Source organism: Danio rerio, chromosome 4, assembly GCF_052040795.2.
Source record: "Danio rerio strain M-AB ecotype USA chromosome 4, GRCz13ab, whole genome shotgun sequence".
Classification (NCBI taxonomy): domain Eukaryota; kingdom Metazoa; phylum Chordata; class Actinopteri; order Cypriniformes; family Danionidae; genus Danio; species Danio rerio.
Window position 1 is genome coordinate 40,759,717 of NC_141024.2, and position 26,921 is coordinate 40,786,637.

General features: G+C 41.9%; 1 long non-coding RNA gene and 12 other non-coding genes across 13 annotated transcripts; 12 read left to right on the forward strand and 1 right to left on the reverse strand.

Moving 5' to 3' along the window:
• trnal-uaa (transfer RNA leucine (anticodon UAA)) lies at window positions 1-82 on the forward strand. The gene has a single exon. It is a non-coding gene; the product is annotated as a tRNA-Leu (tRNA).
• A 1,203-nt stretch (window positions 83-1,285) lies between these two features.
• trnal-uag (transfer RNA leucine (anticodon UAG)) lies at window positions 1,286-1,367 on the forward strand. The gene has a single exon. It is a non-coding gene; the product is annotated as a tRNA-Leu (tRNA).
• Window positions 1,368-2,570: 1,203 nt separating this feature from the next.
• On the forward strand, window positions 2,571-2,652 carry trnal-uag (transfer RNA leucine (anticodon UAG)). The gene has a single exon. It is a non-coding gene; the product is annotated as a tRNA-Leu (tRNA).
• Window positions 2,653-3,294: 642 nt separating this feature from the next.
• Window positions 3,295-3,376, forward strand: trnal-aag (transfer RNA leucine (anticodon AAG)). The gene has a single exon. It is a non-coding gene; the product is annotated as a tRNA-Leu (tRNA).
• Window positions 3,377-4,240: 864 nt separating this feature from the next.
• trnal-uag (transfer RNA leucine (anticodon UAG)) lies at window positions 4,241-4,322 on the forward strand. Its single transcript has one exon. It is a non-coding gene; the product is annotated as a tRNA-Leu (tRNA).
• Window positions 4,323-5,909: 1,587 nt separating this feature from the next.
• trnal-uag (transfer RNA leucine (anticodon UAG)) lies at window positions 5,910-5,991 on the forward strand. Its single transcript has one exon. It is a non-coding gene; the product is annotated as a tRNA-Leu (tRNA).
• A 642-nt stretch (window positions 5,992-6,633) lies between these two features.
• Window positions 6,634-6,715, forward strand: trnal-aag (transfer RNA leucine (anticodon AAG)). The gene has a single exon. It is a non-coding gene; the product is annotated as a tRNA-Leu (tRNA).
• An 866-nt stretch (window positions 6,716-7,581) lies between these two features.
• Window positions 7,582-7,663, forward strand: trnal-uag (transfer RNA leucine (anticodon UAG)). Its single transcript has one exon. It is a non-coding gene; the product is annotated as a tRNA-Leu (tRNA).
• Window positions 7,664-15,012: 7,349 nt separating this feature from the next.
• Window positions 15,013-16,046, reverse strand: LOC148680685 (uncharacterized). The gene is made up of 3 exons (XR_015942941.1): window positions 15,848-16,046; window positions 15,675-15,750; window positions 15,013-15,341 (listed from the first exon to the last, which is right to left on the reverse strand). It is a non-coding gene; the product is annotated as an uncharacterized LOC148680685 (long non-coding RNA).
• Window positions 16,047-19,878: 3,832 nt separating this feature from the next.
• trnap-agg (transfer RNA proline (anticodon AGG)) lies at window positions 19,879-19,950 on the forward strand. The gene has a single exon. It is a non-coding gene; the product is annotated as a tRNA-Pro (tRNA).
• Window positions 19,951-22,418: 2,468 nt separating this feature from the next.
• trnap-ugg (transfer RNA proline (anticodon UGG)) lies at window positions 22,419-22,490 on the forward strand. The gene has a single exon. It is a non-coding gene; the product is annotated as a tRNA-Pro (tRNA).
• Window positions 22,491-25,130: 2,640 nt separating this feature from the next.
• On the forward strand, window positions 25,131-25,202 carry trnap-ggg (transfer RNA proline (anticodon GGG)). Its single transcript has one exon. It is a non-coding gene; the product is annotated as a tRNA-Pro (tRNA).
• A 1,506-nt stretch (window positions 25,203-26,708) lies between these two features.
• Window positions 26,709-26,780, forward strand: trnap-agg (transfer RNA proline (anticodon AGG)). Its single transcript has one exon. It is a non-coding gene; the product is annotated as a tRNA-Pro (tRNA).
• The last annotated feature ends 141 nt before the right edge of the window (window positions 26,781-26,921 follow it).

A 26,921-nucleotide genomic window follows, 5' to 3' on the forward strand; every position in this document is an offset into this window, starting at 1 on the left:
GGTAATGTGGCCGAGGGGTCTAAGACGCTGGATTTAGGCTCCAGTCTCTTTGGAGGCGTGGGTTCGAATCCCACCGCTGCCAGCTGTGGTTTTAAACATGGACAAACTGCTTGAGTGCGTGCGCGTTCTCAGTGAACGCTGGAAATAAGAGCGTACATTTAAGTTGGCAACTAGTCAGTATAATGTGTTCTTTGAAACTCAAGGCAGACTCGTTGGTGTGACAGCAACACATCCCCAAGCTCGAATCTGCTCAGGAGCAAGTGTCTTTCCCACGATTAGATAGCAGCATTTTGAAGTCTCTCTCTGCCATTGCTTCTTTTAGCAAGAGCACCCTATTGAAACAGGAACAGTAAAGATTCACAATTAGAGTAGTAATACTCTATAACTGGATTTGAATATAATAACAACAATGTGGGGTCTGCTGTGATGGAATCAGTAACTCACTCTTTTGTGAAATAACAGTTACCTTGTAATCAGGTGCTTAAATGCATCGCAGGTGACTGCCGTTTGGAGTAGACTTCAAATGCCTTGAGGTGTGCTCAAATAGAGACAGTACTGTGGTTGACAGGAAGGTGGGAGTGCTTCCTAAGCTGGTATTAAGCAGCTCTCTTTCTTTGTGGAGGAGCTCCAGCAATGCATGGCCAATTTCAACTGATTTCCCAGCGCTGTTGCACTCCTTGAAACAAGTTGGTGCGAAAACTGCTCAGGGAAAGCAGCTCAGCTAGGTAGCGTGGCCGAGCGGTCTAAGGTGCTGGATTAAGGCTCCAGTCTCTTCGGGGGCGTGGGTTTAAATTCCACCACTGCCAGGCAGTCCTTTTAGGATGTTTGAGAATGACCTCTCTGCTTTAGCACAGACTTGCAAAGTAATTCTGCATGCTTCCACTCACATCCAAACGTAGACTCCTTGGCCAAAGTTGAAGGGCTTCACTAGGAAGCTCGGCGTCCTCTCTGCTTCCGTAAAATTGGGCAGAAAAGGGACCACTGCATGGAGTCATCTGGGATAGTGTAGCCAAGGGATCTAAAGTGCTGGATTTAGGCTCCAGTCTCTTTGTGGGTGTGGGTTCGAATCCCATCCGCTGCCAGGCAGTCCTTTTAGGATGCTTGAGAATGACCTCTCTGCTTGAGCAAACACACTTGCAAAGTGATACTGCACGCTTCAGCTCACATCCAAATGTAGACTCCTTGGCCAAAGTTTAAGGGTTTCACTAGGAAGCTCTGCGTCTTCTCTGCTGTTCTGCTTCTGTAAAAATGGGCAGAAAATGGACTACTGCATGAATACATCTAGGGTAGTGTGGCCGAGGGGTCTAAGGCGCTGGATTTAGGCTCCAGTCTCTTTGGAGGCGTGGGTTCGAATCCCATCGCTGCCAGCTGTGGTTTTAAACATGGACAAACTGCTTGAGTGCGTGCACGTTCTCAGTGAACGCTGGAAATGAGCGTACATTTAAGTTGGCAACTAGTCAGTATAATGTGTTCTTTGAAACTCAAGGCAGACTCGTTGGTGTGACAGCAACACATCCCCAAGCTCGAATCTGCTCAGGAGCAAGTGTCTTTCCCACGATTAGATTGCAGCATTTTGAAGTCTCTCTCTGCCATTGCTCCTTTTAGCAAGAGCACCCTATTGAAACAGGAACAGTAAAGATTCACAATTAGAGTAGTAATACTCTATAACTGGATTTGAATATAATAACAACAATGTGGGGTCTGCTGTGATGGAATCAGTAACTCACTCTTTTGTGAAATAACAGTTACCTTGTAATCAGGTGCTTAAATGCATCGCAGCTGACTGCCGTTTGGAGTAGACTTCAAATGCCTTGAGGTGTGCTCAAATAGAGACAGTACTGTGGTTGACAGGAAGGTGGGAGTGCTTCCTAAGCTGATATTAAGCAGCTCTCTTTCTTTGTGGAGGAGCTCCAGCAATGCATGGCCAATTTCAACTGATTTCCCAGCGCTGTTGCACTCCTTGAAACAAGTTGGTGTGAAAACTGCTCAGGGAAAGCAGCTCAGCAAGGTAGCGTGGCCGAGCGGTCTAAGGTGCTGGATTAAGGCTCCAGTCTCTTCGGGGGTGTGGGTTTAAATCCCACCACTGCTAGGCAGTCCTTTTAGGATGTTTGAGAATGACCTCTCTGCTTTAGCAAACAGACTTGCAAAGTAATTCTGCATGCTTCCACTCACATCCAAACGTAGACTCCTTGGCCAAAGTTGAAGGGCTTCACTAGGAAGCTCGGCGTCCTCTCTGCTTCCGTAAAATTGGGAAGAAAAGGGACCACTGCATGGAGTCATCTGGGATAGCGTAGCCAAGGGATCTAAAGCGCTGGATTTAGGCTCCAGTCTCTTTGTGGGTGTGGGTTTGAATCCCATCCGCTGCCAGGCAGTCCTTTTAGGATGCTTGAGAATGACCTCTCTGCTTGAGCAAACACACTTGCAAAGTGATACTGCACGCTTCAGCTCACATCCAAATGTAGACTCCTTGGCCAAAGTTTAAGGGCTTCACTAGGAAGCTCTGCGTCTTCTCTGGTGTTCTGCTTTCGTGAAATTGGGCAGAAAATGCACCACTGCATGAATACATCTAGGGTAGTGTGGCCGAGGGGTCTAAGGCGCTGGATTTAGGCTCCAGTCTCTTTGGAGGTGTGGGTTCGAATCCCACCGCTGCCAGCTGTGGTTTTAAACATGGACAAACTGCTTGAGTGCGTGCGCGTTCTCAGTGAACGCTGGAAATGAGAGCGTACATTTAAGTTGGCAACTAGTCAGTATAATGTGTTCTTTGAAACTCAAGGCAGACTCGTTGGTGTGACAGCAACACATCCCCAAGCTCGAATCTGCTCAGGAGCAAGTGTCTTTCCCACGATTAGATTGCAGCATTTTGAAGTCTCTCTCTGCCATTGCTCCTTTTAGCAAGAGCACCCTATTGAAACAGGAACAGTAAAGATTCACAATTAGAGTAGTAATACTCTATAACTGGATTTGAATATAATAACAACAATGTGGGGTCTGCTGTGATGGAATCAGTAACTCACTCTTTTGTGAAATAATAGTTACCTTGTAATCAGGTGCTTAAATGCATCGCAGCTGACTGCCGTTTGGAGTAGACTTCAAATGCCTTGAGGTGTGCTCTAATAGAGACAGAACTGTGGTTGACAGGAAGGTGGGAGTGCTTCCTAAGCTGGTATTAAGCAGCTCTCTTTCTTTGTGGAGGAGCTCCAGCAATGCATGGCCAAATTCAACTGATTTCCCAGCGCTGTTGCGCTTCTTGAAACAAGTTGGTGTGAAAACTGCTCATGGAAAGCGGTTTGGCAAGGTAGCGTGGCCGAGCGGTCTAAGGCGCTGGATTAAGGCTCCAGTCTCTTCGGGGGCATGGGTTCGAATCCCACCGCTGCCAGGCAGTCCTTTTAGGATGCTTGAGAATGACCTCTCTGCTTGAGCAAACAGACTTGCAAAGTGATTCTGCACGCTTCAGCTCACATCCAAACGTAGACTTCAAATGCCTTGAGGTGTGCTCAAATAGAGACAGTACTGTGGTTGACAGGAAGGTGGGAGTGCTTCCTAAGCTGGTATTAAGCAGCTCTCTTTCTTTGTGGAGGAGCTCCAGCAATGCATGGCCAATTTCAACTGATTTCCCAGCGCTGTTGCACTCCTTGAAACAAGTTGGTGCGAAAACTGCTCAGGGAAAGCAGCTCAGCAAGGTAGCGTGGCCGAGCGGTCTAAGGTGCTGGATTAAGGCTCCAGTCTCTTCGGGGGCGTGGGTTTAAATCCCACCACTGCCAAGCAGTCCTTTTAGGATGTTTGAGAATGACCTCTCTGCTTTAGCACAGACTTGCAAAGTAATTCTGCATGCTTCCACTCACATCCAAACGTAGACTCCTTGGCCAAAGTTGAAGGGCTTCACTAGGAAGCTCGGCGTCCTCTCTGCTTCCGTAAAATTGGGCAGAAAAGGGACCACTGCATGGAGTCATCTGGGATAGCGTAGCCAAGGGATCTAAAGCGCTGGATTTAGGCTCCAGTTTCTTTGTGGGTGTGGGTTCGAATCCCATCCGGTGCCAGGCAGTCCTTTTAGGATGCTTGAGAATGACCTCTCTGCTTGAGCAAACACACTTGCAAAGTGATACTGCACGCTTCAGCTCACATCCAAATGTAGACTCCTTGGCCAAAGTTTACGGGCTTCACTAGGAAGCTCTGCGTCTTCTCTGCTGTTCTGCTTCCGTGAAATTGGGCAGAAAATGGACCACTGCATGGATACATCTAGGGTAGTGTGGCCGAGGGGTCTAAGGCGCTGGATTTAGACTCCAGTCTCTTTGGAGGCGTGGGTTCGAATCCCACTGCTGCCAGCTGTGGTTTTAAACATGGACAAACTGCTTGAGTGCGTGCGCGTTCTCAGTGAACGCTGGAAATGAGAGCGTACATTTAAGTTGGCAACTAGTCAGTATAATGTGTTCTTTGAAACTCAAGGCAGACTCGTTGGTGTGACAGCAACACATCCCCAAGCTCGAATCTGCTCAGGAGCAAGTGTCTTTCCCACGATTAGATTGCAGCATTTTGAAGTCTCTCTCTGCCATTGCTCCTTTTAGCAAGAGCACCCTATTGAAACAGGAACAGTAAAGATTCACAATTAGAGTAGTAATACTCTATAACTGGATTTGAATATAATAACAACAATGTGGGGTCTGCTGTGATGGAATCAGTAACTCACTCTTTTGTGAAATAACAGTTACCTTGTAATCAGGTGCTTAAATGCATCGCAGCTGACTGCCGTTTGGAGTAGACTTCAAATGCCTTGAGGTGTGCTCTAATAGAGACAGAACTGTGGTTGACAGGAAGGTGGGAGTGCTTCCTAAGCTGGTATTAAGCAGCTCTCTTTCTTTGTGGAGGAGCTCCAGCAATGCATGGCCAAATTCAACTGATTTCCCAGCGCTGTTGCGCTTCTTGAAACAAGTTGGTGTGAAAACTGCTCATGGAAAGTGGCTTGGCAAGGTAGCGTGGCCGAGCGGTCTAAGGCGCTGGATAAGGCTCCAGTCTCTTCGGGGGCGTGGGTTCGAATCCCACCGCTGCCAGGCAGTCCTTTTAGGATGCTTGAGAATGACCTCTCTGCTTGAGCAAACAGACTTGCAAAGTGATTCTGCACGCTTCAGCTCACATCCAAACGTAGACTTCAAATGCCTTGAGGTGTGCTCAAATAGAGACAGTACTGTGGTTGACAGGAAGGTGGGAGTGCTTCCTAAGCTGGTATTAAGCAGCTCTCTTTCTTTGTGGAGGAGCTCCAGCAATGCATGGCCAATTTCAACTGATTTCCCAGCGCTGTTGCACTCCTTGAAACAAGTTGGTGCGAAAACTACTCAGGGAAAGCAGCTCAGCTAGGTAGCGTGGCCGAGCGGTCTAAGGTGCTGGATTAAGGCTCCAGTCTCTTCGGGGGCGTGGGTTTAAATCCCACCACTGCCAGGCAGTCCTTTTAGGATGTTTGAGAATGACCTCTCTGCTTTAGCACAGACTTGCAAAGTAATTCTGCATGCTTCCACTCACATCCAAACGTAGACTCCTTGGCCAAAGTTGAAGGGCTTCACTAGGAAGCTTGGCGTCCTCTCTGCTTCCGTAAAATTGGGCAGAAAAGGGACCACTGCATGGAGTCATCTGGGATAGCGTAGCCAAGTGATCTAAAGTGCTGGATTTAGGCTCCAGTCTCTTTGTGGGTGTGGGTTCGAATCCCATCCGCTGCCAGGCAGTCCTTTTAGGATGCTTGAGAATGACCTCTCTGCTTGAGCAAACACACTTGCAAAGTGATACTGCACGCTTCAGCTCACATCCAAATGTAGACTCCTTGGCCAAAGTTTAAGGGCTTCACTAGGAAGCTCTGCGTCTTCTCTGCTGTTCTGCTTCCGTAAAATTGGGCAGAAAATGGACTACTGCATGGATACATCTAGGGTAGTGTGGCCGAGGGGTCTAAGGCGCTGGATTTAGGCTCCAGTCTCTTTGGAGGCGTGGGTTCGAATCCCACCGTTGCCAGCTGTGGTTATAAACATGGACAAACTGCTTGAGTGTGTGCGCGTTCTCAGTGAACGCTGGAAATGAGAGCGTACATTTAAGTTGGCAACTAGTCAGTATAATGTGTTCTTTGAAACTCAAGGCAGACTCGTTGGTGTGACAGCAACACATCCCCAAGCTCGAATCTGCTCAGGAGCAAGTGTCTTTCCCACGATTAGATTGCAGCATTTTGAAGTCTCTCTCTGCCATTGCTCCTTTTAGCAAGAGCACCCTATTGAAACAGGAACAGTAAAGATTCACAATTAGAGTAGTAATACTCTATAACTGGATTTGAATATAATAACAACAATGTGGGGTCTGCTGTGATGGAATCAGTAACTCACTCTTTTGTGAAATAACAGTTACCTTGTAATCAGGTGCTTAAATGCATCGCAGCTGACTGCCGTTTGGAGTAGACTTCAAATGCCTTGAGGTGTGCTCTAATAGAGACAGAACTGTGGTTGACAGGAAGGTGAGAGTACTTCCTAAGCTGGTATTAAGCAGCTCTCTTTCTTTGTGGAGGAGCTCCAGCAATGCATGGCCAAATTCAACTGATTTCCCAGCGCTGTTGCGCTTCTTGAAACAAGTTGGTGTGAAAACTGCTCATGGAAAGCAGCTTGGCAAGGAAGCGTGGCCGAGCGGTCTAAGGCGCTGGATTAAGGCTCCAGTCTCTTCGGGGGTGTGGGTTCGAATCCCACCGCTGCCAGGCAATCCTTTTAGGATGCTTGAGAATGACCTCTCTGCTTGAGCAAACAGACTTGCAAAGTGATTCTGCACGCTTCAGCTCACATCCAACCGTAGACTTCAAATGCCTTGAGGTGTGCTCAAATAGAGACAGTACTGTGGTTGACAGGAAGGTGGGAGTGCTTCCTAAGCTGGTATTAAGCAGCTCTCTTTCTTTGTGGAGGAGCTCCAGCAATGCATGGCCAATTTCAACTGATTTCCCAGCGCTGTTGCACTCCTTGAAACAAGTTGGTGCGAAAACTGCTCAGGGAAAGCAGCTCAGCAAGGTAGCGTGGCCGAGCGGTCTAAGGTGCTGGATTAAGGCTCCAGTCTCTTCGGGGGCGTGGGTTTAAATCCCACCACTGCCAGGCAGTCCTTTTAGGATGTTTGAGAATGACCTCTCTGCTTTAGCAAACAGACTTGCAAAGTAATTCTGCATGCTTCCACTCACATCCAAATGTAGACTCCTTGGCCAAAGTTGAAGGGCTTCACTAGGAAGCTCGGCGTCCTCTCTGCTTCCGTAAAATTGGGCAGAAAAGGGACCACTGCATGGAGTCAACTGGGATAGCATAGCCAAGGGATCTAAAGCGCTGGATTTAGGCTCCAGTCTCTTTGTGGGTGTGGGTTCGAATCCCATCCGATGCCAGGCAGTCCTTTTAGGATGCTTGAGAATGACCTCTCTGCTTGAGCAAACACACTTGCAAAGTGATACTGCACGCTTCAGCTCACATCCAAATGTAGACTCCTTGGCCAAAGTTTAAGGGCTTCACTAGGAAGCTCTGCGTCTTCTCTGCTGTTCTGCTTCCGTAAAAATGGGCAGAAAATGGACCACTGCATGGATACATCTGGGGTAGTGTGGCCGAGGGGTCTAAGGCGCTGGATTTAGGCTCCAGTCTCTTTGGAGGCGTGGGTTCGAATCCCACCACTGCCAGCTGTGGTTTTAAACATGGACAAATTGCTTGAGTGCGTGCGCGTTCTCAGTGAACGCTGGAAATGAGAGCGTACATTTAAGTTGGCAACTAGTCAGTATAATGTGTTCTTTGAAACTCACGGCAGACTCGTTGGTGTGACAGCAACACATCCCCAAGCTCGAATCTGCTCAGGAGCAAGTGTCTTTCCCACGATTAGATTGCAGCATCTTAACAAAGTCTGCACTGGAAGTCTTTCTCTGCCAATGCTCCTTGTAGCAAGAGCACCCTGTTGAAACAGGAACAGTAAAGATTCACAATTACAGTAGTAATACAGTGGGGAATAAACCAGAGTCAAGAGATGTGTTGATTATGTGGGTTAGTGTTGGTATGACTTTCTGACACAGAAGTGAAAATAGCCTCACCATTTACTTTCCATAGTGTGGTTTGATGAGTTTCTTGATGACCTTGATGAGCTTCTTGATTCTGTTGAGGACAAAATAAGATATTGTGATAAAAATGCTGGCTTACTTTGTGTTCCAGAGAACAGGAAATGTTTAGAACCACATGATGGTGAGTAAATGGTTAGCTCATTTTAATATTTAGGGTAAACATCCATTTCATGCTTGCCACTTTGAGCCTTCATACTAAAGTTCACTTTTTTGTTCTTTTTTGAAGACCTGATAGTGCTGAAAGAAGAGACACATCAATGGAATGAAATGGAAGAGAAACAACAAGAAATAACCACTGATGAAAAACCCACACTCACTAAAAAGACTTCATCACACGGAAAACCTCGGAAATCCAAGTCTAAGTGTGATTTCAGCTGTAAACAGAGTAGAAAGAGTTTTAGTCAAAAGCCAAACCTTGACCACACTAGGGAGAAACCTTACACCTGCAAACAGTATGAAAAAAGCTTCTATAATACAGGAAACTTAAAAGTGCACATGAGAATTCACACTGGAGAGAGGCTCTACTCTTGCCGTCAGTGTGGAAAGAGTTGTAAGCAAAATGGCAACCTTGAAGTCCACATGAGAACTCACACTGGAGAGAGAAGCTTTATTTGTACACAGTGTGGGAAAGGTTTTTCTCAAAAACAAAACCTTACCATCCACATGAGGATTCACACTGGAGAGAAACCTTACACATGCACAGAGTGTGGTAAAAGGTTCCCACATAAATGCTCACTCAAACACCACATGATAAGTCACACCGGACAGAAGCCGTTTGCATGTGCTCATTGTGGAAAGAGCTTCACAACCAAAGCTAGGCTCATGAATTACACGAATGGTCACACTGGAACCACAGTGTTTACATGTGATCATTGTGGAAAGAGTCTCTCATGCAAAAACTCCATTAAGCAACACATGAAGATTCACTCAGGAGAGCGTTTTCGATGCAGTGAGTGTGGAAAGGTCTTTAAACATAAAAGAAGCCTCGTCAATCACATAAAGCTTCACAATGGAGAGAAAAAATGTCCAGCAGAGCTTAAGGCTTTTCCGGGATAGCATGGGATAGCATATCGGGACAAGTGTGAACTCTTGAATACATCTCAAGTTACTGGAATGAAACCCTTTGAACCTAAAGATTTAAACTCAATAACTGAAGAGGGGTGAAGATGTGCCAGGTTGTGAGAGTTTCTACAGGGCTGCAATAAAGCAAAATAACTCTATATGTGTTTCAAGTTATTATGAACTGAAAACCAAATTTGTGCACATTGCACACTGCAATCAAATGGTCGGCACTGAAAAGAGAATTAGAAAGATTAGGGAGGAGAAAATGTTTGGGGATATGCAGGGTAAACTGTCCTACACCCTTAGATTGTGTTTTTGATTATTCACATTGTTTGATTTTCACTCCCTTGAACAAACACCGATTTGCCTCCAATTTTGGGCTTTTGTCTGCCGTTTCACAAAAAATGTTGGTGAATGAAAGTCCACCTAAACTCGGCCGGTGTGAACTTGCAATGACAGTGAGAGACTGATGCAGACTCCATAAAGCCCTGTTCAGACTACACAATGCCATTTGCCAGTTACCACAGATCAGATTTTTGTCAAATTATGAGATTTTGACTTGATAAACTCTTGATGTGTTGTGGGTACAAATGGAGACTTTGCTTTTAAAACACTACACTTTTATTTTGATGGACATATTTTAGAAAATAAACAAGTTTTCTTCATAAAGACAATTAAACTTTCTATGGACAAATAGTTTCCCTTAAAAAAAAAATGTTCATGTGAAAACTCCCACATTACTACAAATAAATCGGTGTATGGGAAACCCAGTGTTGCTATTGTGAATGAGAACATGAGTGATTTGTTAGCTTACATGCTAATTCCAGTACTCATTAGACTACTGAAGGACTTCAGCTATCTGTAAATTCCAAATATTATTTATATGCATTACATATTGTACTACTCATGTGCACTGATAGATTATATTGTGTGCTGTCTGCAAGTGGTGTGTGTGTGTGTAGGTTATAGTTTTAGGTTTATTGTGTTAAAGGTAAATTATTTTAAGAGTAACAAGATATTTAATTATTAACATTCTGATTGTTCCTATATATATATATATATATATATATATATATATATATATATATATATATATATATATATATATATATATAGGGATGCACCGATATAGATTTTTTTGGCCGATACCGATAACCAATAATTCTTCAGACTTGGAGGCCGATAGCCAATATGTATAGGCCGATATTTATAAATATTTCAAAATGATATATTTTTATACAGCAAACTTCATAAAAGATTGAACTTCTTTTATGAACTAAATAGTCTATACTCAAAGCAAAAAAGCTTTAACTTCAAAATTGCAAGGTGATTATAGACCTATATTCAAGATTTCACATAAATCAGCATGCAAAAAATACATTACTTCCTTTTCTTCATAGCAAATTAACATGCAACTTGACTGTTGCATAAAATTAAGAAGGTTAAATAACAAAATATGATTTATTCAACAAGCAAATTAAATATATTTAAATAAGATGAGAATGAAAGCACTAAGGACTGAAACCAGCTCAAATGTTCTTGAATAAAACGTGTTACAGTGATGTACACATGTACAAATACGTCATGTCCGAAAAAGCCTTTTTTAGAGGTGTTTTGACAGTTCATAGCCACCGTACAAGTAAATAGCTTACAGATAGTACGTTTAGAAAATGCGGCACAGATTCATGCTATTTGGCGTTTTAGATTCTTTCGAACATGTAGCTGCTGCTTGTCAATCAGATGCGTCTGCGCTCGTTCTTGCTGTCAATTGCGGGGGGAAAATGATCGATGAAAAGTTTATGATAAACCGCTGAGTTTTACTCAACTGTAGAGGAAGAGTTGCCATCAGAGTCAGATTTTCATACAAAACCTGCAATGAGCTGACTTTATGGCTAACAGAGCTGAATATAAAGACAGAATGAGCCGCTGGTCGAGAGCCTCTATGACTGGATTCACCTCTCCCCCGTGCTACAGTGTGTGTGTGCGCGCGGTGACAGCTCGCGCGCTCGTCATAATCAATATGAATATTTCGATCAAACTTAATACATCTTACATCAACAACACATGACAAGCAACGCCTTGATAATAACAAATAATCAGATTACAAACAACTGTTTACACGTGTTGTAAAATGTGCGGGTCCAGTTGCAGTTTGGTGTGTGTGTGTGTGAAGCGTAGAGGGAGAGGGGGAGAGAGAGGAGCGGTTTTTGGGCAATGAGACTATTTTAGGTGACTGATTTGTTGTACCACACGGAAAGTAATAAATATTTTGGACCAAGTTACATGTGTCCTCGTTCATTCACCGGCTGCAACTAAAAGAGAAGGCAATTCACCACGAAACTAATATTATTCGGCCCTGGAGTAATAAGTTAAGAATCCCTGCTATCTCTACACAACAAAGAGACGGAGCTGGAAAGGTTTACATAGTTAATATTTTTCCTGAGGCGATTTAAAGCAAAATACACAATGACACTCGATCAAACACATCTACAATGATAAGGAACATGGTTACTTACTGACTTATTAACGCACAGCAATACCACTTGAAGAAATGACAGACTTTGAAGGAATAAACAGTGTGAAGAGAGATCCATTATAGTGCAGTGGGCAAGTCTGAACAAGTTCCGCCCACGCGTGCGCAGCGCGCAAGTCTGTACAATTACGTAATTTATCGGCTTAAAGATATCGGCCGAATTTAGACATCGGATCGATAACGATAGTCCTAAAAATAGCATTTATCGGCCGATACCGATATGGCCGCCGATATATCGTGCATCCCTAATATATATATATATATATATATATATATATATATATATATATATATATATATATATATATATATATATATATATATACTATTCCTAAACAGCAATGATAGGTGAGCAAAATAAAAATTGAAAGAGGATACTTTTATTAGGCCTTTCATGAGTCTAATAATCTCAAAGTCACACTTAAAAAGAAGGTCCAAAAACCTGCATTTACAAATGAAGAATGTTTTGCAAAGCATAAAAGGTTGTTAACCAGGTAATGCTGTGTACAATTTGTTTTAGTTACACCAAATTTAACTTGTCTATTGTAAAAAGGGTTTAAATGGATATTGACATGAGACATTCTGTATTATGCATTACGTATTATGAGTCATGAGTAGGGCCAGAAAGAATCTGTCGACGTTTTTTGCTATTTCTGCGAAGAATATTGATAAAAATCTGTGGATTTCTGCCAAAATATTTTGGGAGTATTATAACTAAAACCTAAATATGTGAAACAAAAAATATTATCTTTTAAACTTTTATTTAATGTTTAAAATGCAAATCCAATTAGATACACTTTATTTGATAAACAAAGCAAGTCACTCATATAATATTTCTACTAAAAGACAAAAAAATATTACTGTAAAAACTGCATTGTACATAAATCAGATAAACATTTTCATATTAGTCAATAATATTACTGTATTTAATTTAAAAAGTGAATAAATATATATTTACACAAGTAAATAAAATAGAATTAATGATCTGCACGACATTATGTGTTATGAGTCATGTACATGAGTATATGCAATTGTATAAACATGCTCAGTGTTTTCAATAACTTTCACAAAATTGACAAGTTCTCCTCAGTATCAACTTTTAATCTCAGGAATTCTTTTGATGGAGACACATCATTAATCATTTTAACTGAAGTTCTTTAATTTTGGGGAGAATTAAAAAATAAATGTAACTTTCTTATTTTTTCTAATTCCTGTGAATTAAATTATTTTAAAATAAACGAGGTCTGAGCTGATTATGACCACGGGTATGCTCAGTCCAGAAAGACTAGGACCTCCATGCAAAAATGAATGGCCTATCATCCGGCCAGCCATCTGGAACAGGTTGCTGTCCGGTAGTACAGCAGATGCAGAAGGTACACGGTGGTTTTTTTTCCCCCTCAAAAAGGGCTGTAGTAGATGAACCTAAAAAAATCCAATCAGTAAGAATTAACTAATAGTACTAGTTGTATAAAATCTGTAATAGCCCAAAAGCAAAAGAGACATAAAACATCAAATCACATCTGTAAAATTCTAAACAAATGTTTTCTCTGTATGCACTGTGGTGGTACCAGTCAGCATCGATCTGCATTGCCCACCAGTAAATAGAAAGATAATGCTATGAACATTTTACATCTTATCAGGTGTGCAAAAGGCTTCTCAAGTACAGTGCACGAAATCATACAGAAAAAGGTCAGGGTTACAGGCAGTGTTGACGAAAATTAACTTATATATATATATATATATATATATATATATATATATATATATATATATATGTGTGTGTGTGTGTGTGTGTGTGTGTGCGTGTGTGTGTGTGTGTGTGTGTGCACATGTAACCGAACTGCAACCAATTACAAACCCAAATTTAAAGTGAAGCCAGTCTTCAGTTTTTGCATCATCATTGACAAAATATGGCGGTTAACTCCCTTGCCAACAGCTGCATCTCCTAAAAAAAAATACAAAATGAAGCAAGTTCGTTGCACAAACTGTACAGACTATAAGCGATTCAAATGATTTTAATAATAAAAAAGGAGTACCAGTCAATCTATATTTCAATGGAGTGGACCAATTAGCACTGTTCATTTTATAAAATGAAACCAGGGTACTATCTTGTTCATCCATAGTATCAAACTGGTTGATGAGTAATGATAGAGATGGACAGTGTGAATTGATGGAGAGCAACTCATCACAGAACATTCGAGATGATTTGAATGGGTCAATTTCATTTTTCCATGCTGAAATCAAATGAACAATTTATCTAAATACCATTTTACAAGCATAGTTGAATAACAATACAAAAAAGATGAAAGAATAAATGAATAAAGATGCACTTATCATTTTACAGTACAACAGCACTAAAAAAAATAAAATGTGTTGTGTCTAACCTGCAGACAGGGATGTTGAAGATTGTGCACTTGAGGGTCCTGGCAATTCTTCTGTATTTAAAGTGAATGAAGAATCATTGTCACCAAAAGTCCTTTCTCTAAAACAGGCAAGACACAAACAATTTCAATTTTGTTCATTAAGCCACTTCAAAAATTTTCATGCATATTAAAAGCATTTGCCCAGTTTCATAGACAAGGCTTAGACCCTAGTGCCAGACAAAGTCTGGATGTAACATACAATGACATACTGTATATAGTCATTAATGTCAAAAGTCACCAGTAATGATTTTCTCAAAGCAAGGCTTATAAAAGCTACATACATCAAATCTAATAATGTCTACTACTGACCCAGTTTATGAAACCAACACATTAATTTAAATTTAAGACAGTCCACCAGAAAATTATTTTGTTAATTTTTTACCCTACATTCCATCTGATGTTTGTACATCTCCCTCGAGATATATACAACCAAAACAAACTGTGCAAACTAATCCTTTAGTATTAAAGGCATGTCATCCTACAATTTTTAGCATAACTTTACCCTTCACCACACATGCTTGCATGAAAAGGCAAGACATCAGTTGGGAAAGAGATCTGGCAAATTGGACAAATCTGTAAAAAGTAAAAATAAATTAAACAATGTTTGTAGCAAATTTGTTGAAGAACATACATATTCTACCCCATAAAAAGATTCTAAAATATTAAGAATAGTCTCAAATTTTTAATAGCTTCAAACACATTCTTTATGGAACCACGAATTGGGTATATTCAAATATAGTGAGTATACCCAAATACAAGAAATAGGCTTTGATCAAAGACCTGTAATGATGGTTCTAAGATGGGGTGAAGTGGGCTTGGCTGGTCAACAGTTTCGATTACATTTTCGTCTACATCATCATCTAGAATGGTCATATCATTTGAAGACTCCTAATAAAAGTAATCAAAATGCATTGGCATTGTAAATAAATAATATTGATAGAAAAATAAAACCATAATACTGTATGACTTACTGTCTCAGCTTCTTTACACTCTTCAATGTGTAAGGGCAGCAAAGGCAGTGGTATTTTCTTACCACATTTCATACAGCTGGACTGTGGCATCTTAGCAAACTCCACAGAATCATAAGGTAATGGTTCAGTGGAAAGCTGTTCCTGTAATGGAACTACAAACAGCATGTTCTTTCCATTATTTGACACTGATTTTAGGAGTCGAGTTGAGTATCCATCAGCATCTGTGGGAATTATAGACAGCTTACGCCGCCCACCACCACCTAATGGCAAAATCAATTGAGAATCACATTCAGGACTACTGTTGCCTTCTTGGGCTAGCAATATTGTTATAAATGTGTCACCTAAAATGTTGGACAGAAATGTTCAATAAAGCTCTGTTTACCACTGGAAAACTGAAGTAGGGCATGCCATAATCTTAGAACATGGCAGAGAAACATGTGCTTGACTAAAAAGTTTAAACTAATGAAGCTTATTACTAAATTATTAACGCCAAAAAAGCACATACCAGTTTCATTAATTTACAAAAGTGCAAAGTTATTGCAAATGCACACAAATCATTTTTTGTTTATATGTAACATGCAAAACATAAATACCTGTAGACTTGTAAAACATCCAGCCACCCTGAAGTGTTTTTAATTTGGGAAACTCTCCTTCAAGCAGACTGACAATCTTAAGAATGAAACAAAATTCATCATTTAGTTTTTTTTTTTCCAACAGATATAAAACTCCCATCAATTCCTAGTATTATGGTAAAATTTGCAATTACCTCACTGTGTTTAAAATTATCTGGAACAGTTAAAAGCCTTTTTCCAAGTCCAGCATGGACAAGCTCAAGGTCTTCATCTCCTTTTGGTGTGAAGGGTGATGGTTCAGAGAGGACATGGATTTGAAAATCAGTTTTTTTAATGTTTCCAGGTTTGGCCACAGAAAAATCTCTGTCCCAAACATACTTGGGAATTGCCTATAGTGACAAAAGGGCAAAATGAATAAACATTAATAATAAGAAACATTTTTTGCATGACACAAAAAGTTGTGTTTTACAGTAAACATGAAAAATTACCTTTTTAAGGCTTGCCTTACCATGTTTTCAGGCTCTGCAGGCAAAGGAATGGTCCCACTTGAGATGCTTTCTCTCATTGGTCAACTACCACTAGCTAATGCATTTCTTTACGAAGATGGAGTAAGGCCCCTGGCTAATACATCGATCAGAGCTTTTGCTGCTATTTCTACTTCTGATGACAGTGCCTGTAAGACAAATACCAATTATACCTTTTATCATTTGTTATCTTCATAGTCCGCGATCAACACTGCCAACCCTCACCCCGCCCGTTCCTTACAGTCGGCGATCATCTCCTCTCTCCACCCCCCATACCCACCCACACCCAAAACGGCATTACGCTCTCCCGGTCTTCACTTTAGTACGCGATCGATTCCACCCCCAAATTAGTCCTCGATCAAATTTATAGCTGAGCTCCCTTGAATGACAATCCTAGAATCGACCATGACAGAAGCCATGCTATTTTACACGACCATCCCGTTCTTCACTCGCCATGTTGGCTTAATAACGGACTTAATTTACGTTAAAAAGTTTACATTATAAACAACAGCAGCCATTGCTTTAACAAACGTTTGATACTTAATCTTTGCATACATAAACCACTATAGAAATCAAGTAACCACTTACCCGCGCATCCCGCTCTTCACCTGCCATGCTAAATAGAGGAGTATTCTTCTTCTTAGAGGATCATCTCCGTTAATTAGATCAGACTGCGCAAATGGAGAGCACAGTGAAGCGCTTCGGTCATTCCCACGTTCTCAGGGAGTTGTGATTGGTTGAACAGTAAGCTCGCATCTTATTGGCTACAGGGCACGAGTGACTCACGTGGGAGGTGTGTGCTGACAGGAAAGTCTCAAAAATGCACACACTCGTATTCAGGGTGAGTCGTACGTGAGAGGATTTGCACATTCTCATTCAGGATGAACTCGTGAATTTTAAACATTCAAAACTTTTTGTACACTCTTATATATTTGCAAATGGTGTTTTGCATTTGTGAAATGTATTTTACGAAAATTTATTTTTATTTTGTGCATGTGAATTGTTTTTGTGAGTATAAATAAATATTTTACGCATGTGAATTTGGCTACGCATGTGCACATCGTGTCTTTTGCGTGAATTATTATTGAGTCTAATCTCTCTCCATAGAAAAACACTTTTTATCAGATCTGGACTCCGTTGCTTGAATATGTAGGTCCTAGGATATCAGGTACATTTTTGCAAAACCTTAGATCACCATAAACTTTGGTTAATTTATGTACTTTTCTATTTTTATTATTACTCTGTATTTTTATGTCTTCTTTTTGATTTTGATTTTCATTATGTGCTGTGATGCTAAGAAATTTCTTGGTTGTAAGCTGTTGTCATTGTTCTGTTCTTTTTTGTTTTGTTAAAATAAAGACAAAAAAATGTATTTCGAAGAATTCCAATTTGTCAGCAGATAGTGTCGGCGCATAAAACATTCCTTTGCATAGTGGTTTGGTTGTCTAGGACTATGATTCTCGTTCATGCTGTGAGAAATCCCAGATTCAAATTTCGGTTAAGCCCTTACAGTTGTCTGCTGTTTTGTAAGGGCGTTGTGGCTTACACAGAGGCCTTTTTTCTGAGAATGCCAGTTCGTCAGCAGATAGTGTTGCCATATAAAGTTGCTGTTTTGCAGTGGCTCGGTGGTCTAGGGGTATGATTCTCACTTAGTGTGCCCTTGATTCGTTAGGGAAAGATTTCTGACTATCTGACGCCTTGTGAAATTCTCTCAATTTAGTGGTTCATTGGTCTATCTGTATGATTCTCGCTTTGATTGCGAGAGGACCCGGGTTCAATTCTCGGATGAGCCCTTGCAGGTGTACTGTGTTTTACAGGGCATTATATCTTTCGTAAAAACGTCTTTCAAAGAATTCCAATTTGTCAGCAGATAGTGTCGCCACATAAAATATTTCTTGCATAGTGGCTTGCTGGTCTAGGAGTATGATTCTCCTTCATGCCATGAGAAATCCTAGGTTCAAATTTTTGAGTTGAACCCTTACAGTTGTCTTTTGTTTTGTAAGGGCGTTGTGGCTTACACAGAGGCCTTTTTCTGAGAATGCCGGTTTGTCAGCAGATAGTGTTGCCATGTAAAGTTACTGTTTTGCAGTGGCTCCTTGGTCTAGGGGTATGATTCTGGCTTAGGGTGCCCTTGATTCGTCAGAGAAAGTTTTCTGACTATCTGATGCTTCTGACGCCATGTGAAATTTTATCACAGTAGTGGCTTGTTGGTCTAGGGGTATGATTCTCGCTTTGGGTGTGAGAGGTCACGGGTTCAAATCCCGGACGAGCCCTTGCAGGTGTCATGTGTTTTACAGGGCACTATGACTTTCATTAAAATGTCTTTCGAAGAATTCCAGTTTGTCAGCAGATAGTGTCGCCACATAAAACATTCCTTTGCATAGTGGCTTGCTGGTCTAGGAGTATGATTTTCGTTCATGCAATGAGAAATCCCAGATTCAAATTTCGGTTGAGCCCTTACATTTGTCTGCTGTTTTGTAAGGTCTACGGGCTTACACAGAGGCCTTTTTTCTGAGAATGCCAGTTCATCAGCAGATAGTTTTGCCATGTAAAGTGGCTGTTACAGTAGCTAGTTGGTTTAGGGGTATGATTCTCGCTTAGGGTGCCATTGATTCGTTAGAGAAAGTTTTCTGACTATCTGATGGTTCTGACGCCATGTGAAGTTTTATCAATGTAGTGGTTCGTTGGCCTAGGGGTATGATTCTCGCTTTGGTTGAGAGAGGTCCCGGGTTCATATCCTAGACGAGCCCTTGCAGGTATCATGTGTTTTACAGGGCACTATGACTTTCATTAAAATGTCTTTCGAAGAATTCCAGTTTGTCAGCAGATAGTGTCGCCACATAAAACATTCCTTTGCATAGTGGCTTGCTGGTCTAGCCGTATGATTTTCGTTCATGCAATGAGAAATCCCAGATTCAGATTTCGGTTGAGCCCTTACACTTGTCTGCTGTTTTGTAAGGTTGTTGTGGCTTACACAGAGGCCTTTTTTCTGATAATGCCAGTTTGTCAGCAGATAGTGTTGCCATATAAAGTTGCTGTTTTGCAGTGGCTCGGTGGTCTAGGGGTATGATTCTCACTTAGGGTGCCCTTGATTCGTTAGAGAAAGATTTCTGACCATCTGACGTCTTGTGAAATTCTCTCAATTTAGTGGCTCATTGGTCTATGGGTATGATTCTCGCTTCGGTTGCGAGAGGACCCGGGTTCAGTTCCTGGATTAGCCCTTGCAGGTGTACTGTGTTTTACAGGGCATTATGTCTTTCGGAAAAACGTCTTTCAAAGATTTCCAATTTGTCAGCAGATAGTGTCGCCACATAAAATATTTCTTGCATAGTGGCTTGCTGTTCTAGGAGTTTGATTATCGTTCATGCCATGAGAAATCCTAGGTTCAAATTTCAGTTGAACCCTTACAGTTGTCTTTTGTTTTGTAAGGGCGTTGTGGCTTACACAGAGGCCTTTTTTCTGAGAATGCCGGTTTGTCAGCAGATAGTGTTGCCATGTAAAGTGGCTGTTTTGCAGTTGCTCGTTGGTCTACGGGCATGATTCTCGCTTAAGATGCGAGAGGTCTCGTTTTCAAATCCTGGACGAACCATTGCAGAAGTCCCGGGTCCAAATGAAGCAAAAGCCCTGCTTCAATGTTTGTTAGATAAGGATTTCTGACCATCTGTTCCTTCTGATGTCTTGTAAAATATTCAAGCTTTTGTGGCTCGTTGGTCTAGGGGTATGATTCTCGCTTAGGGTGCGAGAGGTCCCGGGTTCAAATCCCGGACGAGCCCTTGCAGTTATTCTTTTGTTTTACAGGGCATTATGGCTTTCATAAAAAACGTTTTTCGAAGAATTCCAGTTTGTCAGCAGATAGTGTCGGCACATAAAGCATTCCTTTGCATAGTGGTTTGGTTGTCTAGGACTATGATTCTCGTTCATGCCGTGAGAAATCCCAGATTCAAATTTCGGTTGAGCCCTTACAGTTGTCCGCTGTTTTGTAAGGGCGTTGTGGCTTACACAGAGGCCTTTTTTCTGAGAATGCCAGTTCGTCAGCTGATAGTGTTGCCATATAAAGTTACTGTTTTGCAGTGGCTCGTTGGTCTAGGGGTATGATTCTCGCTTAGGGTGCCCTTTATTCGTTAGAGAAAGTTTTCTGACTATCTGATGCTTCTGACATCATGTGAAATGAATCCAACTTAGTGGCTCGTTGGTCTAGGGGTATGATTCTAGCTTCGGGTGTGAGAAGTCCCGGGTTCAAATCCCGGACGAGCCCTTACAGGTGTTATGTGTTTTACAGGGCACTATGTCTTTCATTAAAATGTCTTTCGAAGAATTCCAGTTTGTCAGCAGATAGTGTCGCCACATAAAACATTCCTTTGCATAGTGGCTTGCTGGTCTAGGAGTTTGATTCTCGTTCATGCCATGAGAAATCCTAGGTTCAAATTTCAGTTGAACCCTTACAGTTGTCTTTTGTTTTGTAAGGGCGTTGTGGCTTACACAAAGGCCTTTTTTCTGAGAATGCCGGTTTGTCAGCAGATAGTGTTGCCATGTAAGTGGCTGTTTTGCAGTTGCTCGTTGGTCTACGGGCATAATTCTCGCATAAGGTGCGAGAGCTCCCGTTTTCAAATCCTGGACGAACCATTGCAGAAGTCCCGGGTCCAAATGAAGCAAAAGCCCTGCTTCAATGTTTGTTAGATAAGGATTTCTGACCATCTGTTGCTTCTGATGTCTTGTGAAATATTCAAACTTTTGTGGCTCGTTGGTCTAGGGGTATGAATCTCGCTTAGGGTGTGAGAGGTCCTGGGTTTAAATCCCAGACGAGTTCTTGCAGTTATTCTGTTGTTTAACAGGGCATTATGGCTTTCATAAAAAACGTTTTTCGAAGAATTCCAGTTTGTCAGCAGATAGTGTCGCCACATAAAATATTTCTTGCATAGTGGCTTGCTGTTCTAGGAGTTTGATTCTCGTTCATGCCATGAGAAATCCTAGGTTCAAATTTCAGTTGAACCCTTTTAGTTGTCTTTTGTTTTGTAAGGGCGTTGTGGCTTACACAGAGGCCTTTTTTTCTGAGAATGCTGGTTTGTCAGCAGATAGTGTTGCCATGTAAAGTGGCTGTTTTGCAATTGCTCGTTGGTCTACGGGCTTGATTCTTGCATAAGGTGCGAGAGGTCCCGTTTTCAAATCCTGGACGAACCATTGCAGAAGTCCTGGGTCCAAATGAAGCAAAAGCCCTGCTTCAATGTTTGTTAGATAAGGATTTCTGACCATCTGTTGCTTCAGATGTCTTGTGAAATATTCAAGCTTTTGTGGCTCGTTGGTCAAGGGGTATGATTCTCGCTTAGGGTGTGAGAGGTCCCGGGTTCAAATCCCGGACGAGCCCTTGCAGTTATTTTGTTGTTTTACAGGGCATTATGGCTTTCATAAAAAACATTTTTCGAAGAATTCCAGTTTGTCAGCAGATAGTGTCGCCACATAAAACATTCCTTTGCATAGTGGCTTGCTGGTCTAGAAGTATGATTTTCGTTCATGCAATGAAAAATCCCAGATTCAAATTTCGGTTGAGCCCTTACAGTTGTCTGCTGTTTTGTAAGGTCGTTGTGGCTTACACAGAGGCCTTTTTTCTGAGAATGCCAGTTCGTCAGCAGATAGTGTTGCCATATAAAGTTGCTGTTTTGCAGTGGCTCGGTCGTCTAGGGGTATGATTCTCACTTAGGGTGCCCTTGATTCGTTAGGGAAAGTTTTCTGACTATCTGACGCCTTGTGAAATTCTCTCAATTTAGTGGTTCATTGGTCTATCTGTAAGATTCTCGCTTCGATTGCGAGAGGACCCGGATTCAATTCTCGGATGAGCCCTTGCAGGTGTACTGTGTTTTACAGGGCATTATATCTTTCGTAAAAACGTCTTTCAAAGAATTCCAATTTGTCAGCAGATAGTGTCGCCACATAAAATATTTCTTGCATAGTGGCTTGCTGGTCTAGGAGTATGATTCTCGTTCATGCCATGAGAAATCCTAGGTTCAAATTTCAGTTGAACCCTTACAGTTGTCTTTTGTTTTGTAAGGGCGTTGTGGCTTACACAGAGGCCTTTTTCTGAGAATGCCGGTTTGTCAGCAGATAGTGTTGCCATGTAAAGTTACTGTTTTGCAGTGGCTCGTTGGTCTAGGGGTATGATTCTGGCTTAGGGTGCCCTTGATTCGTCAGAGAAAGTTTTCTGACTATCTGATGCTTCTGACGCCATGTGAAATTATATCACAGTAGTGGCTCGTTGGTCTAGGGGTATGATTCTCGCTTTGGGTGTGAGAGGTCCCGGGTTCAAATCCCGGACGAGCCCTTGCAGGTGTCATGTGTTTTACAGGGCACTATGACTTTCATTAAAATGTCTTTCGAAGAATTCCAGTTTGTCAGCAGATAGTGTCGCCACATAAAACATTCCTTTGCATAGTGGCTTGCTGGTCTAGTAGTATGATTTTCGTTCATGCAATGAGAAATCCCAGATTCAGATTTGGGTTGAGCCCTTACACTTGTCTGCTGTTTTGTAAGGTTGTTGTGGCTTACACAGAGGCCTTTTTTCTGAGAATGCCAGTTTGTCAGCAGACAGTGTTGCCATATAAAGTTGCTGTTTTGCAGTGGCTCGGTGGTCTAGGGGTATGATACTCACTTAGAGTGCCCTTGATTCGTTAGAGAAAGATTTCTGACCATCTGACGTCTTGTGAAATTCTCTCAATTTAGTGGCTCATTGGTCTATGGGTATGATTCTCGCTTCGGTTGCGAGAGGACCTGGGTTCAGTTCCTGGATTAGCCCTTGCAGGTGTACTGTGTTTTACAGGGCATAATGTCTTTCGGAAAAACGTCTTTCAAAGATTTCCAATTTGTCAGCAGATAGTGTCGCCACATAAAATATTTCTTGCATAGTGGCTTGCTGTTCTAGGAGTTTGATTCTCGTTCATGCCATGAGAAATCCTAGGTTCAAATTTCAGTTGAACCCTTACAGTTGTCTGTTGTTTTGTAAGGGCGTTGTGGCTTACACAGAGGCCTTTTTTCTGAGAATGCCGGTTTGTCAGCAGATAGTGTTGCCATGTAAAGGGGCTGTTACAGTAGCTAGTTGGTTTAGGGGTATGATTCTCGCTTAGGGTGCCATTGATTCGTTAGAGAAAGTTTTCTGACTATCTGATGGTTCTGACGCCATGTGAAGTTTTATCAATGTAGTGGCTCGTTGGCCTAGGGGTTTTATTCTCGCTTTGGTTGAGAGAGGTCCCGGGTTCATATCCCGGACGAGGCCTTGCAGGTATCATGTGTTTTATAGGGCACTATGACTTTCATTAAAATGTCTTTCGAAGAATTCCAGTTTGTCAGCAGATAGTGTCGCCACATAAAACATTCCTTTGCATAGTGGCTTGCTGGTCTAGGCGTATGATTTTCGTTCATGCAATGAGAAATCCCAGATTCAGATTTCTGTTGAGCCCTTACACTTGTCTGCTGTTTTGTAAGGGCGTTGTGGCTTACACAGAGGCCTTTTTTCTGAGAATGCCAGTTTGTCAGCAGATAGTGTCGCCACATTATGGCTTTCATAAAAAACGTTTTTTGAAGAATTCCAGTTTGTCAGCAGATAGTGTCGGCACATAAAGCATTCCTTTGCATAGTGGTTTGGTTGTCTAGGACTATGATTCTCGTTCATGCCGTGAGAAATCCCAGATTCAAATTTCGGTTGAGCCCTTACAGTTGTCCGCTGTTTTGTAAGGGCGTTGTGGCTTACACAGAGGCCTTTTTTCTGAGAATGCCAGTTCGTCAGCTGATAGTGTTGCCATATAAAGTTACTGTTTTGCAGTGGCTCGTTGGTCTAGGGGTATGATTCTCGCTTAGGGTGCCCTTGATTCGTTAGAGAAAGTTTTCTGACTATCTGATGCTTCTGACATCATGTGAAATGATTTCAACTTAGTGGCTCGTTGGTCTAGGGGTATGATTCTCGCTTTGGGTGTGAGAAGTCCCAGGTTCAAATCCTGGACGAGCCCTTACAGGTGTTATGTGTTTTACAGGGCACTATGTCTTTCATTAAAATGTCTTTCGAAGAATTCCAGTTTGTCAGCAGATAGTGTCGCCACATAAAACATTCCTTTGCATAGTGGCTTGCTGGTCTAGGAGTTTGATTCTCGTTCATGCCATGAGAAATCCTAGGTTCAAATTTCAGTTGAACCCTTACAGTTGTCTTTTGTTTTGTAAGGGCGTTGTGGCTTACACAGAGGCCTTTTTTCTGAGAATGCCGGTTTGTCAGCAGATAGTGTTGCCATGTAAAGTGGCTGTTTTGCAGTTGCTCGTTGGTCTACGGGCATAATTCTCGCATAAGGTGCGAGAGCTCCCGTTTTCAAATCCTGGACGAACCATTGCAGAAGTCCCGGGTCCAAATGAAGCAAAAGCCCTGCTTCAATGTTTGTTAGATAAGGATTTCTGACCATCTGTTGCTTCTGATGTCTTGTGAAATATTCAAACTTTTGTGGCTCGTTGGTCTAGGGGTATGAATCTCGCTTAGGGTGTGAGAGGTCCTGGGTTTAAATACCAGACGAGTTCTTGCAGTTATTCTGTTGTTTTACAGGGCATTATGGCTTTCATAAAAAACGTTTTTCGAAGAATTCCAGTTTGTCAGCAGATAGTGTCGCCACATAAAACATTCCTTTGCATAGTGGCTTGCTGGTCTAGGAGTATGATTTTCGTTCATGCAATGAGAAATCCCAGATTCAAATTTCAGTTGAACCCTTACAGTTGTCTTTTGTTTTGTAAGGGCGTTGTGGCTTACACAGAGGCCTTTTTCTGAGAATGCTGGTTTGTCAGCAGATAGTGTTGCCATGTAAAGTTACTGTTTTGCAGTGGCTCGTTGGTCTAGGGGTATGATTCTGGCTTAGGGTGCCCTTGATTCGTCAGAGAAAGTTTTCTGACTATCTGATGCTTCTGACGCCATGTGAAATTTCATCATAGTAGTGGCTCGTTGGTCTAGGGGTATGATTCTTGCTTGGGGCGTGAGAGGTCCCGGGTTCAAGTCCCGGATGAGCCCTTGCAGGTGTCATGTGTTTTACAGGGCACTATGACTTTCATTAAAATGTCTTTCGAAGAATTCCAGTTTGTCAGCAGATAGTGTCGCCACATAAAACATTCCTTTGCATAGTGGCTTGCTGGTCTAGGCGTATGATTTTCGTTCATGCAATGAGAAATCCCAGATTCAGATTTCGGTTGAGCCCTTACACTTGTCTGCTGTTTTGTAAGGTTGTTGTGGCTTACACAGAGGCCTTTTTTCTGAGAATGCCAGTTTGTCAGCAGATAGTGTTGCCATATAAAGTTGCTGCTTTGCAGTGGCTCGGTGGTCTAGGGGTATGATTCTCACTTAGGGTGCCCTTGATTCATTAGAGAAAGATTTCTGACCATCTGACGTCTTGTGAAATTCTCTCAATTTAGTGGCTCATTGGTCTATGGGTATGATTCTCGCTTCGGTTGAGAGAGGACCCGGGTTCAGTTCCTGGATTAGCCCTTGCAGGTGTACTGTGTTTTACAGGGCATTATGTCTTTCATTAAAATGTCTTTCGAATATTTCCAATTTGTCAGCAGATAGTGTCGCCACATAAAATATTTCTTGCATAGTGGCTTGCTGTTCTAGGAGTTTGATTCTCGTTCATGCCATGAGAAATCCTAGGTTCAAATTTCAGTTGAACCCTTACAGTTGTCTTTTGTTTTGTAAGGCCGTTGTGGCTTACACAGAGGCCTTTTTTCTGAGAATGCCGGTTTGTCAGCAGATAGTGTTGCCATGTAAAGTGGCTGTTTTGCAGTTGCTCGTTGGTCTACGGGCATAATTCTCGCTTAAGATGCGAGAGGTCTCGTTTTCAAATCCTGGACGAACCATTGCAGAAGTCCCGGGTCCAAATGAAGCAAAAGCCCTGCTTCATTGTTTGTTAGATAAGAATTTCTGACCATCTGTTGCTTCTGATGTCTTGTGAAATATTCAAGCTTTTGTGGCTCGTTGGTCTAGGGGTATGATTCTCGCTTAGGGTGTGAGAGGTCCCGGCTTGAAATCCCAGACGAGTTCTTGCAGTTATTCTGTTGTTTTACAGGGCATTATGGCTTTCATAAAAAACGTTTTTCGAAGAATTCCAGTTTGTCAGCAGATAGTGTCGCCACATAAAATATTTCTTGCATAGTGGCTTGCTGTTCTGGGAGTTTGATTCTCGTTCATGCCATGAGAAATCCTAGGTTCAAATTTCAGTTGAACCCTTACAGTTGTCTTTTGTTTTGTAAGGGCGTTGTGGCTTACACAGAGGCCTTTTTTTCTGAGAATGCTGGTTTGTCAGCAGATAGTGTTGCCATGTAAAGTGGCTGTTTTGCAATTGCTCGTTGGTCTACGGGCTTGATTCTTGCATAAGGTGCGAGAGGTCCCGTTTTCAAATCCTGGACGAACCATTGCAGAAGTCCTGGGTCCAAATGAAGCAAAAGCCCTGCTTCAATGTTTGTTAGATAAGGATTTCTGACCATCTGTTGCTTCAGATGTCTTGTGAAATATTCAAGCTTTTGTGGCTCGTTGGTCTAGGGGTATGATTCTCGCTTAGGGTGTGAGAGGTCCCGGGTTCAAATCCCGGACGAGCCCTTGCAGTTATTTTGTTGTTTTACAGGGCATTATGGCTTTCATAAAAAACATTTTTCGAAGAATTCCAGTTTGTCAGCAGATAGTGTCGCCACATAAAACATTCCTTTGCATAGTGGCTTGCTGGTCTAGAAGTATGATTTT